Below are 18,444 nucleotides of genomic sequence, written 5' to 3'. Positions count from 1 at the left end.
ATTTCATAGCACTTTGACTATGATCATAGTTTTAAAAAGTTTGGACCATATGCTCCTGTCAGATCATTCTTTTTTTATGAATGATGATGACCAAAAGTTCCCAAATTCAATCCTACAGAGAAACTCAGCAGTGCCTTCTCTGTGAAGGGCTCGTATTTGTGGAGCCTCAACTGCGGGAGTTTGGCAGAAGCGTGATTCACTGTTATTCAGTCAGTTTTCAAGATGTCTCTTTAGATTGTCATTTTACTGAAGGTGCTGTGTCGCTGCTGCTTTGCATCAAGCATGTTAATTACTCGAGTCTGGAGTTTTGAATTTGTACCCTAAAGTGATTTTTAGCTGAAAACTTGTTTTGCTTTGTTTAAATCAGTCAGATTAAAGAGAAAGAAAAAAATTACTAAGTGGAAGCCCACAAGTACAATAAAAGAATGGCAACCAAAGAAATAGCAAGTTTTAAGTTTCATACTTATCCAAAAAATAAATAGAATAATCCAGCTTCTTTGTGCTGTTCTATTAGAAACTTCCACTACTCTGGGAAATTCCATCCCAAATTAAAAAAAATCTGAAACCATTCTTCGCTAATCCTCTTTACTAGGGTCATTAAAAACTTTATAACATATATAAAATAATTACAATCTTTGAAATTATAAATCTCATTGTAAACTTATTTTTTTAATGTTAATTAACACTCAATTGTAAATTTCCCCTTAAAAGACCACATAGTATAAAGACAATGACCACTCAAGCCCTTGAATTGCTAAAATAAAATTTAAAAATTGCTGACAATAACATGATCTTCTTTAAGATTACAGTGTCCATTTATCATAGTGACTTCATGGTTTTCATTTCTCTCTTATTTGTACTCTAATTAGCAATTCATGTGAACACTAATGAATGTTGCTAAACTAAATTTTAAGAATCTCTATTAGACTTTGTTTCCTGTAAAATGAAACCATATCTCAAGAAATAACAACTGTATTACTCCATCATCTCAAAACACCTGTATTAGCATTTCTGCAGATTTACAGTTAATAATTGTACTTCTGTATCTCTATTCCGTTGCCAACAAGCATACATGCATACAATTTATACTTTCACACACAGAGCAATACTGGATTTTTTAAAGATTTGCCAACTGCTAATGGTTTTTACCAGTTTATAAATATTTAATTAATTCTAGTCACACTCACTTTCACCTGCTTTCCAATGACTTTTTTCTTCTTCTAAGACATGTCATATAACCAACATGGTAAATAGCATGATACATTTTTAGAATGATTTTCATAGAAATAACCAGAAAAAAAATCTATGAGGCAAGTAAAATTCTATAACCTTCTATGATAATCAGAGCCAAATGCCATTCAAGTATTTCTATTTTGCTCTGCCACTTCTCCTGTTCCAATATTTTCACCTGTAAGTTGAAGTTACAGAAAATTCTAATGAGTTCTTATCTGTTTGATGACTTCTTATTTTGATAGTGATTAATGTTTAGTAACCAGTCTATGTGTCTGGTGCAGAAGGAAGAACATTTTTGTTCTATGAACTTTTAATGCATTATTTTATTTAATGTTCACAACATCTCTTTGAAATAGGTACTATTATCACTCACTTTTTAGTAGATGAGGAAACAATGACATGGGAGCAGCAGAGAAAGAATCAGAGTCCATGCCTGAATTAGAGTCCATCCTTTAATTACCAGGGTGCTTCTATTGAACACCATTTTGACAGTACCAGAGAGCCAAATAAAGCATTAGTATTTGCAATTTAAGAAAACTTATGGTTAAGTGTGGAACAAAATGTGAACACTGAAAAGTGATACTCCTGTAATATGTGTTTGGGGGAAAAGCTATGTTTTCATTTTCACTTCCCCAGCATAATACTCTTCAAATCTCTGAGTTTGGGCCTATATTCAGGCAACTCTTTTGAAAGGCAAATTTGCTGGAGGATGCCTTCCTTCATTCATGCATACACATACACGCCTTTACTATTCATGTCTTGAGCCAATTTTGCAGAGTTGGAAAAGATGAAACTCCAGGTAGGGAAGAAACAGAAGTCATATGATTTTCTTTCTCCCATTCTCTCTGTGTCCCATTTTGCCGTGAATGTTTAGTTCTATAATCTACAGTTCGAATTTATTGTAGAGAATGAAACAAATTCTTTTGTCATCTACTTTAGATTTACCAAACTCTACCTTTTGTTTTAGAAATTGTTCTTACTTCTGTTGTTAATGCTCCATCTTTATATATTTTGATATGATGTCACTTTAGTAATCATACCATCATTTCTATTGAAGTTGATATCAATTTTTTAAAAGACTGAGGGTATAGCATATATGAAACTACTTAAATGGTTGCCAGCAACAGTCTTAAATAGTGGTAAATAACAGAAAAGTCTCATTATTAATCCCCCTATGTATTCTTTTTGATGTGGGGCTTTTTAGAGCAAATGCTAAAGAAAAACTTTTAAATGTAGAGAAAAGGAAAATTAATAGGAGGGATGAAAAGTGTGGAAGACTTGCCACAGGCGAAGAGATGTTAATGTATTCACAATAAGCTGTAAGCTACACTTCTTATCAAATTAAAAATATGCATACAAATACCCAGGCTCTCATCCCACTGGAAGCAGGGCAAAATCTATTTAGAACAAGAGGGTCATGGTTTCCAGAACAGTAGGGAAGATAGGAAAAGAAAGCAGAGGGAAGGGGACAGTCTCTCACACAAAAGAGGAAGAAAAATAAAAAGAAGAGATGGGGAATTTCAAATATAATAGCTGTTAGAAATGATTTGGGTCTAAAATGTGAGTCTACTTGCCAGAAAGCAGAGAGCAGAGGCATGACCATAGACTTCCAGAAGCTCCCAGTCCGGAGCTATTTCCTATCGCCTTAATAAAAGTCTGATTGAGACAAAAGCGTATTTTTAACTCTGTATATTGCAAATATGTATTTTCAAATAAAATAACCATAAAATCTTTGAAATGCCCTTTAAATTCAATTTAATTCTTCTTCATGAAATAAACTAAAGAATCCTTATGTCGATAGGCTGAAAAATTACAAAACAGATGTCAAATGACCTTCATTTTGCAACAACAACCTTCTATGAATCTGACATCTAGTTATTTCAGTTAACATCATGTATAAAACTCAGAAACTCAGAAATTGTGCATCCAAAGAATGGAATACTAATTCATGACAGCATGTTGAAAAGAGCGGATGAGAACAATACACCACAACAGTACATAAATTGACCAAATGAGACTGCATACGTTACTGTCTTTCATGACAACAGAAACCTACTGACTGACAATTTACATCTGGTTTGCTCCCTTATTCTGCAAATCACAAAAATGGGTTGCTGTAGCAACTACCACAAGCAATTTAGCTGGCTGGGGGAAAAACACCCTTAGAGTACTTTCTAAGACACAAATACAGTATGTATTTTTATTGTTCCTCCCACCCTAAGAGAACAAATCTCCCGACAGGTCTGTTTTCTCATAGCTTTAAAAATGGGCTTGCTCTCTGTTGTTTGCATTTATATTATGTGTACTACCAATTTATGCAAATGGTAAAAAGAAAAAAATCCATAAAAATATAAAAGAAATAGATACAGATTGCCTGAGTCACATGAATGTGATAGGGTCATTGTCTTTTATAGCATTCCCACTTTTTATCATTGACAGCCCTTTTAACTGGTTTAACTCCACTGATGTATGTAACAAATCTATGCGTGACACTCCCAGGAATACACAACACCTCAATTCTTAATGCACCAGCAAGAGCAAGCTTATTTTTCTGGATCAGAAACAAGAGCAAGTGCAAATAATAGACAGTTAATTTTCTTAGAAACTTATTTGTAATCTCACAGTAATATATAACATAGTCTGTTTCCAAGGATACAACAGAGGACCTTAGAACATATAATACTAACATTGGTGCACTTTGGACAGACAAATTAACACCTCCATGCTAAATAAAATAATACTCATCCTTTACCTACTTACTCTTCTTCAATTGAGACCTAAGAGAAGAGGTGAAGTATCTGGAACATTTAAAGCCCCGAATGTGGAACAAACAGAGCTCAAGTCATTGTTCTCCTTATTTAATGGCAAGTTTGACAACTTTTCAAACTCTACAGATACTGGTCTGATGTGGAAAGGTCAATTTTTTTGAATAAGCTTTACTATCAGCCCCTGAAATAACAGAAGTTTCTTCTCTCTGGAAGCTCACTGATTTTGAGAAACCCTAAGAAAAACAGTCCAATGAAAAACAAACAAATATAATAAGAAACAGATGTGTCTTCTACCATCACCATTACTGCCATGTGGAAACCTCTCATGAACTTCTCACCACCCTAGGCTTTAGTGAAAGCCTCACTATTTTGAGGCGGAGACGCAAACAGGGCAAGAGTTGGTCAAGTATGGCTGCTAAGAGATGCAAGGAACTTATAAATAACAGTAAGATAATGGGAATTAAAGTCTCTGTGTTTGAAAATACAGTGTATCTAGAATGCAGATAAAAATTGCCCTCATAGATCTTGCAGGGAAAAAGTACCTGACTTTACTGTATAAGGCTTCTGCTGTACCATTTAATCATAACAAAAAAAAAAAAAAAAAGGAATCAACACACAAATAGATTTCTTTTCCACTATTCTCAATTTAAAAATAATTGGGGAAATTTGTGTTTTGTTTAGAAGAGTAAAGGAAAACATTCATTCAATAGTACCACATAGAATCATTTGCTTAATAGCATTTCTAATATGTTATGCATTTATTCAGTCTGCTTCTTTCTATATTAAAATGCAAAAACAATTACTCTAGATATAAATCCTAGAAAACAATCAGAGAAGAGACAGTTAAGCTGTGATGTGATTTGCAGATGCTTATGAATAGAAAATACTTATAATTTTTCTCACTAGGATAGGGAAAAGGTAGGTGGTAGAGATTCAGAAACTTCCCTCTTTCCCCTTTCCCTCTGTCTCTCCTCCCCTCCCTTCTTCCTCTCTCTTCCCTCTCCCGTTTTTTCTTTCTTTTTAGACGGAATTTGAAGAAAAATTTTTGTATGAAGTCTAATAATTTAAATTATATGGACATGTAAAAGCGCCCTATATTACAATGCCAGCCCTACAGTAGGTAGAAACTTCCTTTCAACATTCTGTTATATATAGTTTATATTCAACTGATCAGTCACAGGGGAATATGGGCAGTTTCAACCTCCTAGCTCCTTTGTCTCTAAAAAAATCTCTGGGTAGTTCTTTGTATACTTACATTAAAGCCGTTTCTGCTCATTAAAAACTCAAAATAAGCATGTTGAAGAAAGGGTAATAGATCATGAAGCAATGAATAAAAAGATTCTGTTCATGTATAACAAGCATTCTGTAGTTTTTCTTTATCTGAAAGGAATTTTAGAATCCACATGCTTTAATTGGGGCACTACTAAAGTAATAATCTCAAATATGAAATTCAATAGATGCATTTCATGCTCTGATTAAATGTCAAGGCCACAGATTTGTTATTTCAGATACAGTGAGTAATAATTTTGTCGGCTAATAATGAACTCCCAAAGATTTATTTGCAACATTTGACTGTCCATTTCAAAGCTCTGGGTCATGTTGTAATATTTCCAATTCTGCAGATAATATTATAGAATCTAGCCTACAAAGCTTAAACTTTTAGGTAAATTTTACCAGTTTCATATGTGCTGCATAGACTTTGAGTTCTTCTGCTGAAATTTTGCACCAAAAATATTTCCTAGTCTCAATTTACAGCAGAGATTGTCTTGATTTGCATCAACATTTCCTTAACAGAGAACATATGACTTTCTTTACAATACTGCTGTTTTTTTGTTCCCGCTCACCCTTTAAAGTACACTGTCTTCTGTAAGTGTCACTTTCGGGTACAGATTCTTTAGGTTTGGAGACACAAACCTCACAGATTGTTGATGTAATGATTACTTTCCATTTGATCACTATTAGGTGGCAACAAAAACCGCCTGGCCTGCAGCCACGCCAAACCCATTTTCCAGAGGACTTTTCTCAATTCTTAACACTCAATTATATTAATGTTTATTGTTGCTCTTTTTGTTGTTGTACAGCTTTTTACATTAATTCTGAAAGTCTGTGGCACTTCTGGTCATTAAGAATATATTACAACCTAAATTACATGGCTTTCTATGTTCTCCAAATACAAATGCCACACATTTTAAGAATATAATCTGTATATCTTATACCCTCACTATGCTATGCTATTACTAGAGATATAATTTATAAAAATCAATTAAAACCATATCTCAAGTAAAAAAGCATATACAAACAAAACATACATATATCTCCATTAGTTTCCTCACAACAGACTTATTCAAGATATTATGAGAGTAGACATTGGATTAGGGCTTTTGTGATTCTTTTTAAACAATTACAGATTTAACTATACCTTTCTAAACATACTAATATTTTCAAATGAGTTTTGTTACAGTTTTATAATCACCTGAATTTAAAAAAAAACATATTTATTTCTCAGCTTGGCAAGTTTATATCATCAGTCAATACTTCATGCCTACAAATATGAGTCAATTCAGCATTCACCAGCAAAGCAAAGGTCACAAATGAGTGCCTTGATATCAAATTTTTAAAAATTTCTACAAGATAGAAATTTACAATTAAAAGCAACTGATATTCATTCATTCATCCAATAGATTTTTATTGAACTACAATGCAAGGCAATATTCTAGGTAGGCACCAGAGATATATATCTCTGAACAAAACAGGAAACAACTTTAATAAAGCTAACATTCTAGTGGAGGTGATGGGAAGTAAGCAATAAACAGAAAGCAAATGATTTCTAGCAGTCTTGAATGCTCTATAAAGAAAACAACATGGTGAGAGTGACTTTAGGGGGTATTTTAATAAGGTGGTCCACAAATAAGGTATTACCAAGTAGAAGAATTAAACACCAAGTTAAAGAACAAACATCTAAAATGTGTAAAATATTTTCGGTACAATTTAACATGTTCATTGCCAGCTAAATGATAAACCATTAACTTTTCTTCCATAATTAAGTTTTTTTTTTTTCCAAGTCAGGTTTCCAAGGTTTCAGGGAGGCACATCTCACACAAGAGCATGAAAACCCAATCATCATGTTTATGAACTACAAAAGCACCTTGAATTTTAAAAGAAAGTATCATTTAATTTCATTATGCAAAGAAGACAAGTCAGCATTGTGTACGCCTATACAGTGAGTAAGACATAGGACTAGACATGAAGGTGTTTCATTAACAACTGGTAAGGGGGCAATCAAGTACATTTGCATCTATAACACAAAGCTTTATGCCACAGGAAGAGGCCTGAAATGGAGTCACGGATCTGGGATAGAGCTCAGGAGACATCACTGATATGCCCCTTCAACTTTGACCACCTCATTAAATCTGAGTTATCACCTCTAAAGTGGGTATAACTACACATGCTGACAGGATTATTAGGGGAATCAAATAAGGTCATACATAAAAAATGAACTGAATTTTTACATTGTAGCACACTATGACTGTGACTGCTATTGCTGTTTTTATTGTTTGTTGCTATTGTTATATGATGGAAAACTGAAGTTAATGGAAAAGGCCCTTAAATAGAGTTTAGGATCTGAACTATACCAAAATATGCAAAGATAAGTAAAGCATCAAAGATCCTATCTGTTCATAAACATTAGACATAAAGACATCATTAGGGAAAATGATATTCTTCTTCAAATCTTTGTTTCTCCATACAATTGATAGAAATCAGTCATTAAAGAAAACCTCAAAACCAATATTTTTCACGTTCATATTTTTCATTATCCTGACATGGTTAAATTATTCTTCTCATATATTTAGAATAGCCTTTATTCACTGAAATAATACCTTATCTTCCAAGAAAATATAAACAATACCAGGAATTATCACAAATATAGATTATATCTTACTAACCAGTGTCATGAATTATAATTAACAGAAATCATGAAAAAGTTTTATTCCTTTTTCAGTTTGGATGTTGAGCTCCAAGTCCATAATGGCTTAATGTAAACTTTACTACATGACTGTCTTGAAGAAAACATATAAAAACATAAGTATAAATATAAAGTATATAAGTATAGAATACAAATAACCTAAAGTTCAAAGAAAGTTTATCCATATATTAATGTTGAGTAATTCTTGATTGAGCAATCTGAAATATTTCTGCAACAGACATCACTGGTAAATTAAATAAATTTCCTTCACAAAATAATTTTCTTTTGGAATACTGGAAGAGTAATGTTAGGTGAATATCCCAGATCACATTTAAAGGATTCCAGATCTTGAATCATGTGACTGTGAATGGAAAATTTCTTCTAATAAGTGAGACCCAATAATCAAACACTATTCATTTTATCCATAAAAACGTATTAAATCCTACCCTGTGAAGCTGCTATAGCATAATATAAAACCTTTTGCTTTTCTGAGTCTAAACTGATAGACTGAAACATAATCCTAAATTATCTGGAGTTTATCTACTAAGAAATTTTCTCAAATAGGTGATTTGTCACTTAGCTTTCACTTAATCCATATACGAGATGAACACCAGGCTTCTAAGACTGAAATGAATGCAAATTTACAACCTTGTTTTGAAAGAGCTCTTTTTCTCCATTAAGATTTAGAACTCCCTTTGGTGCTCTAGTCATGTACAACCTAGCAAAAAGATGCTTAAATGGGCATATTGCCCATGCCCTTCATGGGTGGCAGTTGTTAAAAAAAAAAAAAAAAAAAAAAAAAAAAAAAAAAAAAAAAGGTAATGTTAGCAAGGGCCTATATTGCCCATTAACACATATTAAAATTTGGTAGGTATTACAAATTATACTGCTTTCCATTCCCAAAAAAATAAAAATGGCCCATTAGTATAATTACTCCCCCACCTTAACTTTAACTCTCTCTATTCAACACATAAGGCAAAATGTATTTCATTTTTTATGCCACTCTTTTGGCGCTCATATTTCCCAAAAGTTCACAACCTGATACAGACTGTTCCTTAAATGGTACAGTGACCAAATATTGTAAATACATTAAAGTAGAAATCACCATAAAGTCCATCATAAGCAGAAATAATGTGAATCAACTCATGTCCCTGTGTCAATAGTAATTTTAAATGAATTCAAAGGGGTTTTAGACAACCAGATTTTACAATGTCATCTACGTAAGGTAGTCCTACATAATTAACTTAAAGTAAAGAGGTGTTTTGAGGCTTCTATAAAGTTAGTGACCGCATTCCAGCCTGCATGACAAAAGGAGACCTTCTCTCTGAAGAAAAAAAAAACATGCCTTTAAGTTAGGTGACAGGAAAAATGAAATGCAAAACATTATTTATTTATTATTATTATTTTTTTTTGAGATGGAGTCTCACTCTGCTGTCCAGGCTGGAGTACTAGTGGCGGAATCTTAGCTCACTGCAACCTCCACTTTCTGGGTGCAAGCAACTCTCCTGTCTCAGCCTCCTGAGTAGCTGTGTTTGCAGGAGTATGCCCACACTCGGCTAATTTTTGTACTTTAGTAGAGACAGGGTATTGTTAGCAGAGATGGGGTTTCATCATATTGGCTGGTCTCAAACTCCTGACCTCAGTTAATCTGACCGCCTCAGCCTCCCAAAGTGCCGGGATTACAGGTATGAGCCACCACTCCTAGCCCTGGAAATGCAAAACTTTAACTTGCATATAGTGCCTTTTATTTTCACACATGAAATAAATAACAAAGCTTCACTGACCTGGCTTGTATCAAGAACTTTAACTCTGTGTGTCACTTCATACTTCAGAGTGCTACCAAGTCATCTCACATTAATCATTTACACATGTGTTAGGGAAAGAGCTCATGTCCTGTACAGTGATGAATTTCCAATCACAAAAAGAGGCACAAACATGCACACAGCCATAAATATGGCCTCCATGCCTTGGTTGAAACTCAAAGCCATAACTCAGGAAGCTTTTTCAAGCTTACGGTGGAATGTTTATTTTCTATTTTTAAAACTTTTTTGTATCCCCTGGACACAAATATAGCAATGTTGTTTTAAGCAGATTGTCAAGAACATACGCAGGAAACAAACCATAGAGCATGAGGGAAATATGACACACTTTTGAAAAGAAAATAGACAATTCCATGCCTATTATAAGGAGCTAACAATACAGACCACATCCCTATTATCATCTTCCTTAGGTATAGTAACAGAAAAGCACCATCCATCTCTGAACTCGTGGCAGGCATCGGGCTTATCCACGGCATACCTGAAAACGTGGTGCTATAATTTAGTCTCTTGTTTATTTGATTTGAAAAAATTCTTTCAAACTGAAGGAGTTCATTTTATTTCCTTTGCTTTCAACATATGTTTTATCTTCCCAATTCTTAGTAAAAATATAAACCTTGATATTTGAGTTGTTTTGTTTAATAGCAATGAGAACTAACATTTTATTATACGCAGAACAGACAATGAACTATCCAGAAACCTTCCACTCTGTGTTCCTTCAGAACAATGTTCCTCTCCAAAATATAATTTTGACATTTCTGTAATAATATTGTAACTAAAATATTCTTCATTCCCTATCTATACTACGTCATTGGACTCTTGTCCACAGGATTCCTCATCTTCTTTACAAACCAATGACTTTCTGTTTTGTCAAACTGAGTTAATCAAGGAATACAAATGAGACAAAAACCTTTTTACTGCCATCCTTTTACAGCATATCTGTGCTTCAAAAACCATCCCTCCTGAGACTGATAAAAGCATTTACTTGTGGCAATCAATACAATCAATATAGAATAGATCTTTTTTTTTTTTTTTTTGTATACATGCCTATCATGTCCTCCCATGTAAAAGGCCCTAGAGAGCAGTGCTTGCAAGATCAGAAAGCATAAGGCAGCACACTCGTGCCTGTTCATAGAATCATCTCAAGCCGGAACCACTTCATTTATTTCTTTTTTAACTATACCAGGGAGATGGACAGTCTTCATGTGACTTAAAGAATAAAGACTTCAAAGACAGGATATTTGGCTATCTTCCAATAAAAAATGACTTAAAAATTGTTTAAATTATCTGAATAATAACCCCAAATGTTTTCATCTCTGATGCAGGATAACTGAAAGTGTGTCCAAATGAGACACACATTTCCCAAACCATTGTACTGCAAGGCACAATATAAGTCTTTCTCCGGTCATTCAAGCAGGAGAATCTCCAAATCCAGCTGGAAATTCCTTTGAAGATAAAAAGATGGCATCATTTACCAATCATACCACTGCACTAGCTTCTCAAATAAACTAGAACTAATGATAAGAATAAGCTTTAAGAGACCAAAGCTGTCAAGAGAATAAGGAAAGCATATTTGGGCAGACTTTTCCTCTCAATTTATGTGAAATGTGTAAAATACAAATTAAAGCCTAATTAAATCCCTCAAAATATCTATTGATAGAAATAAAAATTAGCCAAAATGGGAAAACTTGCATAAATTTAGTCAATCACATTCAAAATTTTCTGAACAGAATTGAAGTATCTCAGTGTACACATGCACACAAATCTACACACACACACATTTTGCCAGGAAAACAATGACTTCTCTTACAAGTGTGTATAAATTACTCCTGACATACATATTTTAAAAACTCTTCAAATTTTTCATGAATTTGTACAGCTCCTAAGAATCTTTTTATAGACTATTTCTGATGCTAGTGAAATTAACAGCATGTCTATCTCTATGCCATAGTTTGACAGACATATAAAACGTGACTAAACATAAAAACCTAAAAATATCGTAAAATCCCTGAGTAAATCCTGTCAGTTTCCATCCAAGTACATTGTATTAAGTTTGCACAAAGAAATATATCGGCCAGGCGCAGTGGCTCACGCCTGTAATTACAGCACTTTGGGGTGCCAAGGCGGGCAGATCATGAGGTCAGGAGTTCGAGACCAGCCTGACCAACATGGTGAAACCTCGTCTCTAGTAAAAATACAAAAATTAGTCAGCCATGGGGATGGGCACCTGTAATCCCAGCTACTCAGGAGGCTGCGGTAGGAGAATCATTTGAACCTGGGAAGCAGAGGTTGCAGTGAGCTGAGATCATGCCATTGCATCCAGCCTGGGTGATAGGGTGAGACTCCGTCTAAAAAAAAAAAAAAAAAAAAAAAAAAAGAAAGAAAAGAAATATGTCGAAACCAATTTGAGAGTACTTAAGGTTACTACAAAAACTAAATAATAATATAACTTGAAGGTAATTTTTATTTTTAGAAATGAAGTCACTAAAGGTCACGAGGTCTCCTACCTCCTGGGTCTGCCTACTTTCACGATACCCTGCTGTTAAAGTGCTGGTAATTTAACAGAGAGGCATCACCCAAATAGAGATCTCTAGTTTAATTATAACCTAAAGCAAATCTTCCATTACTATTTCCCAACTTGGACAACAAGATGATTATACTTCAATCTAAGATGAGTGAATATTAAGGCTAACAAATAAATGAGTGCTTTTCCCCAGAGAGACCTACGCTTGGGACCACATAAATGCTAAATAACAAGGTAATGATAAAAGAGAAGTTAAAAAAGCAAATCAGGCAATCAAAAGCCACTGGCACTAAAACAATATTGAATAATGTACTGTTATGCCATCTTGTAAATTAGAATTCCCCAATACATGGAGTGATGCTTATAAGAAAAACTATAAGCATCAAGAGACAAGTTAAGGTTTAAAAATATCATTTGTTTTACTAATCATATATAAAAATCAACTTCACAAATAATTCTATTAATGAAGTGCTCAGTTGAGCAAAATCAATAATTAAAAATAACTATAAATCAGAATTCTTTTCATAATAAAAAACGACAGCATCATGACAAGCTGGTAATTTATGAGCATACACAGAAATGACTACCCCAATATGAAATACTCCTGTGATTAAGATTTCATTTCCCCCTCTGTAAAAGAAAATTATTAAGAGAGATTTATGTACTATAAACTACCGTTTCTAAAGTATAACTGTACTATAACTAGATTCCACAAATCTGATGCATTAGAGTGACACATTTGCAATTATTTTTATTTGTATTATTTATTTTTATATATTTATATATTTTTTAGACAGAGTTATACTCTGTTGCTCAGGCTGGAGTGCAGCTGATGCAATCTCGGCTCACTGCAGCTACCGCCTCCCAGGTTCAAGCAATTCTAATGCCTGAGCCTCCCAAGTAGCTGGGACTAGAGACACATGCACCACCACGCCCAGCTAATTTTTGTATTTTTACTAGAGACTGGGTTTCACTATGTTGGCCAGGCTGGTCTAAAACTCCTGGCCTCAGGAGATCCACCCGCCTTAGCCTCCCAAAGTGCTGGGATTACAGGCATGAGCCACTGCGCCTGCCCAGAATTATTTTTTAAAGAAAACTATCCCCGTATAGCACAAGCCTCAAATTCTAAAAACAAAAGAAGAAAAAAAATAAAACATCCAAGATTCTCTCATATCTGCCCAAAGCATATTTTGAGACTCGGGAGACAGAATTGTGCCATTTAAGTTACTATTGGTTTCTCTGAGAGAACTTTATCGCAAGGCCTATACTGTCATTAAAGGACTCATGTGAGCCCTATATCATGAAGTATGGAAACAGCTCATGACTTGTTTATGATCTGCATTGATACTTGCTGGGTTAAAATAAAAGGTCTGAAATACGACAAGGACATAAAATAATATCAAATTGTCCCTCCTTTAAAAAAATCTGTAGCTATTCCTATAATAATAATGAGATATCTGCCAGTTTGAAAATCTCAAAATGTCAGATTTGAAAATCTGAAAATATCAGAATCCACTCTAAAACCACTCTGAAAGATAGTATCCATTAAATATATGGGTATACATGACATACATTTTACTACATGACTTCCATACAACAGTGAAAATAATTTTTCTCTAATAAACAGGTTTCTTTCTAATGGCAACTCCATACAAAATCTCCACAATTTCACAAGACTTTAACAATTAACTTGAAAACAACAGTGAAAATTTAGTGCACATTTGTGAGAAACTAAGATTCAGAGAGCAATGTGATTACTATCATATAGCAAAACTAGGCCTAGAAAATAGTTTTTATTTTATTCCTTCCACAATACTCAACTGCATTATAAATTTTGTCTGAGTAAACTTTATTATCAAAGGAAGAGAAACACCTAACAATAATAATGAAAAAGGCAGTGCACCCACACAGTTGAAGGAAACCCCTTTCTGAAAAGATACCATGATGAGTGGTGCTATTTTTAAAATAAACATTTGAGGGGAAGTAAACTTAGTGGTTAAGACTAAGCTTTAGAGGTTAAAATGAAGGAATCTGAATTCATGTCTCAATTTAGGTCAACTTTGCTCTAATCGAGGCAATTTACTTCCTACTGGTTAGTTTGCCTTAATTTATTGACTAAAGTAATTCCCTACTTTGTGTACTACTGTGTAGATGAAAACTTAAAATAGAAACAATGGCAAATAACTAATCTGATAGCCTTTAAAACTCCTATAATGACTAAAATTCACTGATCCTAATTTGTTAATGGCATAGGACTACAGTAATGAAAATAAACTTGTGATCAATTAAAAAACACAAAGGTTAAAGTCAGATAAGTGAGTTTATACACATTCAATTGTTAGACACCTTTGGAAAAAATCTCTGCTGTTCACAGAATAGTATCACATAAGTTTGGAATCTGAAAGAATCTTACAGCTCATGGAACCAAATTTCTAAATTACAGAGATCAATAATCTGAGGTACAAGAAAGTGAATATCCTGTCCCCAGTTATAAAATCATCTAGTAAACCTGGCCCACGTTTCTTAATGCAAAACAAATTTTGTTTCCTTGTAAGGAAAGAAAATTTCTCATTAACATCAATTTTTAAGGATACCATTCATTAAACTATTCTAAATAGTTACCATTTTCCATTTCCTGAAAGTTGGCATATAAATTCAAATAATTAGTTTTGAAAAACTAGAAAAGAAGTATTTCCTAAGGAAAATAGAACAGTCTTTTTTACAGGGATGCATTTAGTATAATTCAACAATATCTTTGGGATATGGAATCTTCAATTAGAACTCAAGAAAGACCGAGTCTTACAACAAGGGAATATAAAGTCAGATAATGGGAGAATAGAATTTAAGTTCTTTATACAAATGAACGTAGCTAGCAATTTGCTATAGAAGAAAAGGAAAAAACTGGGTTTTAATGTAGCCATGGCAATTCTTTCTTCACCAATTTTTCAACTTAAGTATCAAAATGTTTCTCTTCCTCAGACTGTGTAGACTTTATAATACACATAATGAGGTACAAACAAGAAGGCACACTTCGTTCTTAAGTTTAGCATTGTAAAAACTCACCTAAAAGATAGTGGATTTTAAATCTTCTTATCCGTGTGTCCTCACTATACCCCAGATAATTATGTAGAAGTATCACAAAAGACCACAGAACATTCATGTTGCTCCTTTTGGAGGAACAGAATTAAGCATTCCCAACTTTGTCATCCGCAGAGCACTGCACATACTTTATTGCAAATCAAATCTACTGTGCATCATTGTCCTTACCTTTTTACTCTTTCGATAACTGAAAACTTGGTGAGCAAATATTTTATCTTATGTATTGCTGACTTTCCAGTGTCTACGATAATGCCTGCCAAAAAGCAGGTGCTGGATCAGTATTTCATAAACGATGAAAAACAGATAAAGACGCTAAAGAATGAAGATCTCTTTACTAAGAAAAAGTAGCTTTATCCATAAAAGCTTCCACATATAATTATACCAAGAAACAACTTGTATTTTCAGATTAAAGAAAACTCAAATTATAAGTGTCCACAGGAATTGGATATATAAGATATGAGAATTCTTACAATTGTTTAATTTTAATCACTAAACTAGGTTGGGAATTCTCAGTTTTTTATACTTTAATGGTCTAAACTAGGTTCTAATCCCACCCCATTATTTATTTATCATGTGATATCAGGCAGATGGGTCTCAATAACCTTACACTAAAAAATGGAGATTAAAGTACCTCACCAACCTATTTCACAGGTTTATTAACATTAAGTTAATAATAAGAAAAGGCTTTGAAAACTGTAAAGCACTAAGAAGATACTATTATTACTAACTTACTATCCTGCAAATAACCCATATTGAATAGCATATTAGTGAAATATCATAATCATTTCCATAGACATAAGAAAAAGACAATATTATGCTAAAGAAAGGATAAATGTCTGTATTCTCTTTTGTGTTTCCCATACTATTTCTTCCTACAGACCAGGAGTAAGAACACTTGAATTTACTCACCGCTATAAACACTCTCATTTTCAAAAGCTTTCAAAATAAATCTAACTCACAATATGGTTATAGAAAGCACATGGCTATGTAAATGATGAAATAAGAAAAGACTTTCTAATTTAACACAAATATAAATGTTAAGACACCAGAATAGTTTCAAAAAAAAAAAAAAGTGACATTTTATTAAGACTCCCCCAGAAAGAATGCTTGACCTTTAACATTTCCGAACCTCTAGTTAACTTAAGGATATAGGTACCTCTGTGCTCTGCTTGAGAAAGTAAACCTATCCAATTAATTGACAGAAGTAATGGGTTTTCCATTCTCAGCTGAGTCATTTACAGAAACACACAGAAATGGAACTCGACTTGGTAACAAGGCTTCTTCTTCATTCTGGACATAAAAGGGCAATAGATTTCTACTTTAGATCTATTCGGAGAGGTATATGCTCCCGATGAGCATGCATATGGAATTGTAACCGTCTGTTTATTTCTGTTTCCCCTCTAGAATGAAAGTTTACTAAAGAAATCAACCATATGTAAGTCATCATTTTTCCCTCTAGCTCTTAACACAATAATTGGCATGTAGAAAGTGCTCAATAAATGCTGACTGGATAAATTAAAGAATAAAGTACAGGTATAATCGATTAACCTTTCTCTTAAAGTCTAATATTCTTTTGTATTAGCTTGAATTTTAATCTCTGGATTTTAGTAATATATGTAACACAAATTTGATGTTAGTAAATACTTATAGGCATTAAAGCAGATAGATTTATTGAAAATAGAAATTAAGCAGATTGAATTGCTTAATATGTAAAAGAATGCATACATGATTCTATTAATTAATGAAATTCATTTATCAGTTCACTCAAGACATTTCTTGGACATATACCACATTATAATGATCATGCCCAGAAGATGGGGATGTGAAGCCAGGCAAGTTCTCATGCTCTCAAGGAGGTTAGTGCCTGGTGAAGGAAAGAATCAAGGAAATGCTAGACAGAGGCAAGTGCTAGAGCCATGGGACCACTGCGGAGGGGCAGCTAAGTACATCTGGAGGGAGGGGTTATATGAAAGTCTTGTAGGAAAGACTTTCCAGAGGGGAGATTCTTGAACTGAGGTTTGAAAAGGCAGTAAAAAAGTATTTAAAACAAAGAAAGAAGTATTTCAGGCAGAGTAATGCAACCATAGCTCTATCAATAGAGAGAAGGTTGCTTGCAGGAAAATGGCAGACAGTGAGGTAAACATAGAGAAAAAGAAGGGTGCCACATATCAAATTTGCAACTTGGTGTTGGAATTGATTATATTTCAAAGACACTGGTATCCATTTAAAAGAAAAATACCTAGGTCTTTTGTGTTACTGACTGTATTAGTCCATTCTCATGTTGCTAATAGACATATCCCAGACTGAATAATTTACAAAGAAAAATAGGTTTAATGGACTCATGGCTCCATGTGGCTGAGGAGGCCTCACAATCATGGTAAATGACAAAAGGCACATCTTACATGGAGGCAGGCAAGAGAGAATGAGAATCAAGCAAACGGGGTTTCCCCTATAAAACCATCAGATCTCATGAGACTTACTTCACTGCCACGAGCATGGGGGAAACGGCCCCCATTATTTAATTATCTCCCACCAGGTCCCTCCCACAATAAATGGGAATTATCAGAGCTATAATTCAAGATGAGATTTAGGTGGGGACACAGCCAAACCATATCACTGATGTAATAAAATTACTTTTTCATTGTTAGTCAGTAATGGAAAGTAAGCTATTCTCAGGGAAAAAGAAAGCAGCCAAATGTTAATCTTCTAAACTTTAGTTAAGAATTTGATAACATACAGGTACATCTACAGCAAATGAAATTTAATCTTGTTTGAAGACTGCAAAACTCAAGTCACTTTATGCAAAGGAGACTGGAGAGAAGTGTGACTGAAATGGGAAACAGCTAAATACTACGACATCTAGCTTGCTTAACATTTTATAATTTTTGTCTCTAAATCCTATCTCCTGGGAGCCTATTGAACCACAGTCTAGCTCATTTGATTATAGCTGAACAGTATTATTTATTTGTTGGCTTTTTAGTTTTCCTAACAGGCAAAAAAAAAAAATCCATCAACATGTAAAAGATTTAAAAGTTGCTC

At 33.8% G+C, this 18,444-nt stretch overlaps 2 protein-coding genes and 1 pseudogene across 8 annotated transcripts in view; 1 reads left to right on the top strand and 2 right to left on the bottom strand.

Moving 5' to 3' along the window:
- The window catches only part of IMMP2L (inner mitochondrial membrane peptidase subunit 2), an 865,268-nt gene that overhangs the window by 419,523 nt on the left and 427,301 nt on the right, over positions 1–18,444 (bottom strand). The gene's annotated exons all lie outside the window — the stretch shown is intronic.
- The window catches only part of LRRN3 (leucine rich repeat neuronal 3), a 33,140-nt gene that overhangs the window by 11,378 nt on the left and 3,318 nt on the right, over positions 1–18,444 (top strand). The gene's annotated exons all lie outside the window — the stretch shown is intronic.
- Positions 7,062–7,146, bottom strand: LOC116550486 (annotated as a pseudogene).

Source organism: Sapajus apella, unplaced genomic scaffold (genome assembly GCF_009761245.1).
Source record: "Sapajus apella isolate SASKATOON/1434 unplaced genomic scaffold, GSC_monkey_1.0 scaffold7, whole genome shotgun sequence".
NCBI lineage: Eukaryota > Metazoa > Chordata > Mammalia > Primates > Cebidae > Sapajus > Sapajus apella.
This window is presented reverse-complemented; position numbering and strand designations above follow the sequence as displayed.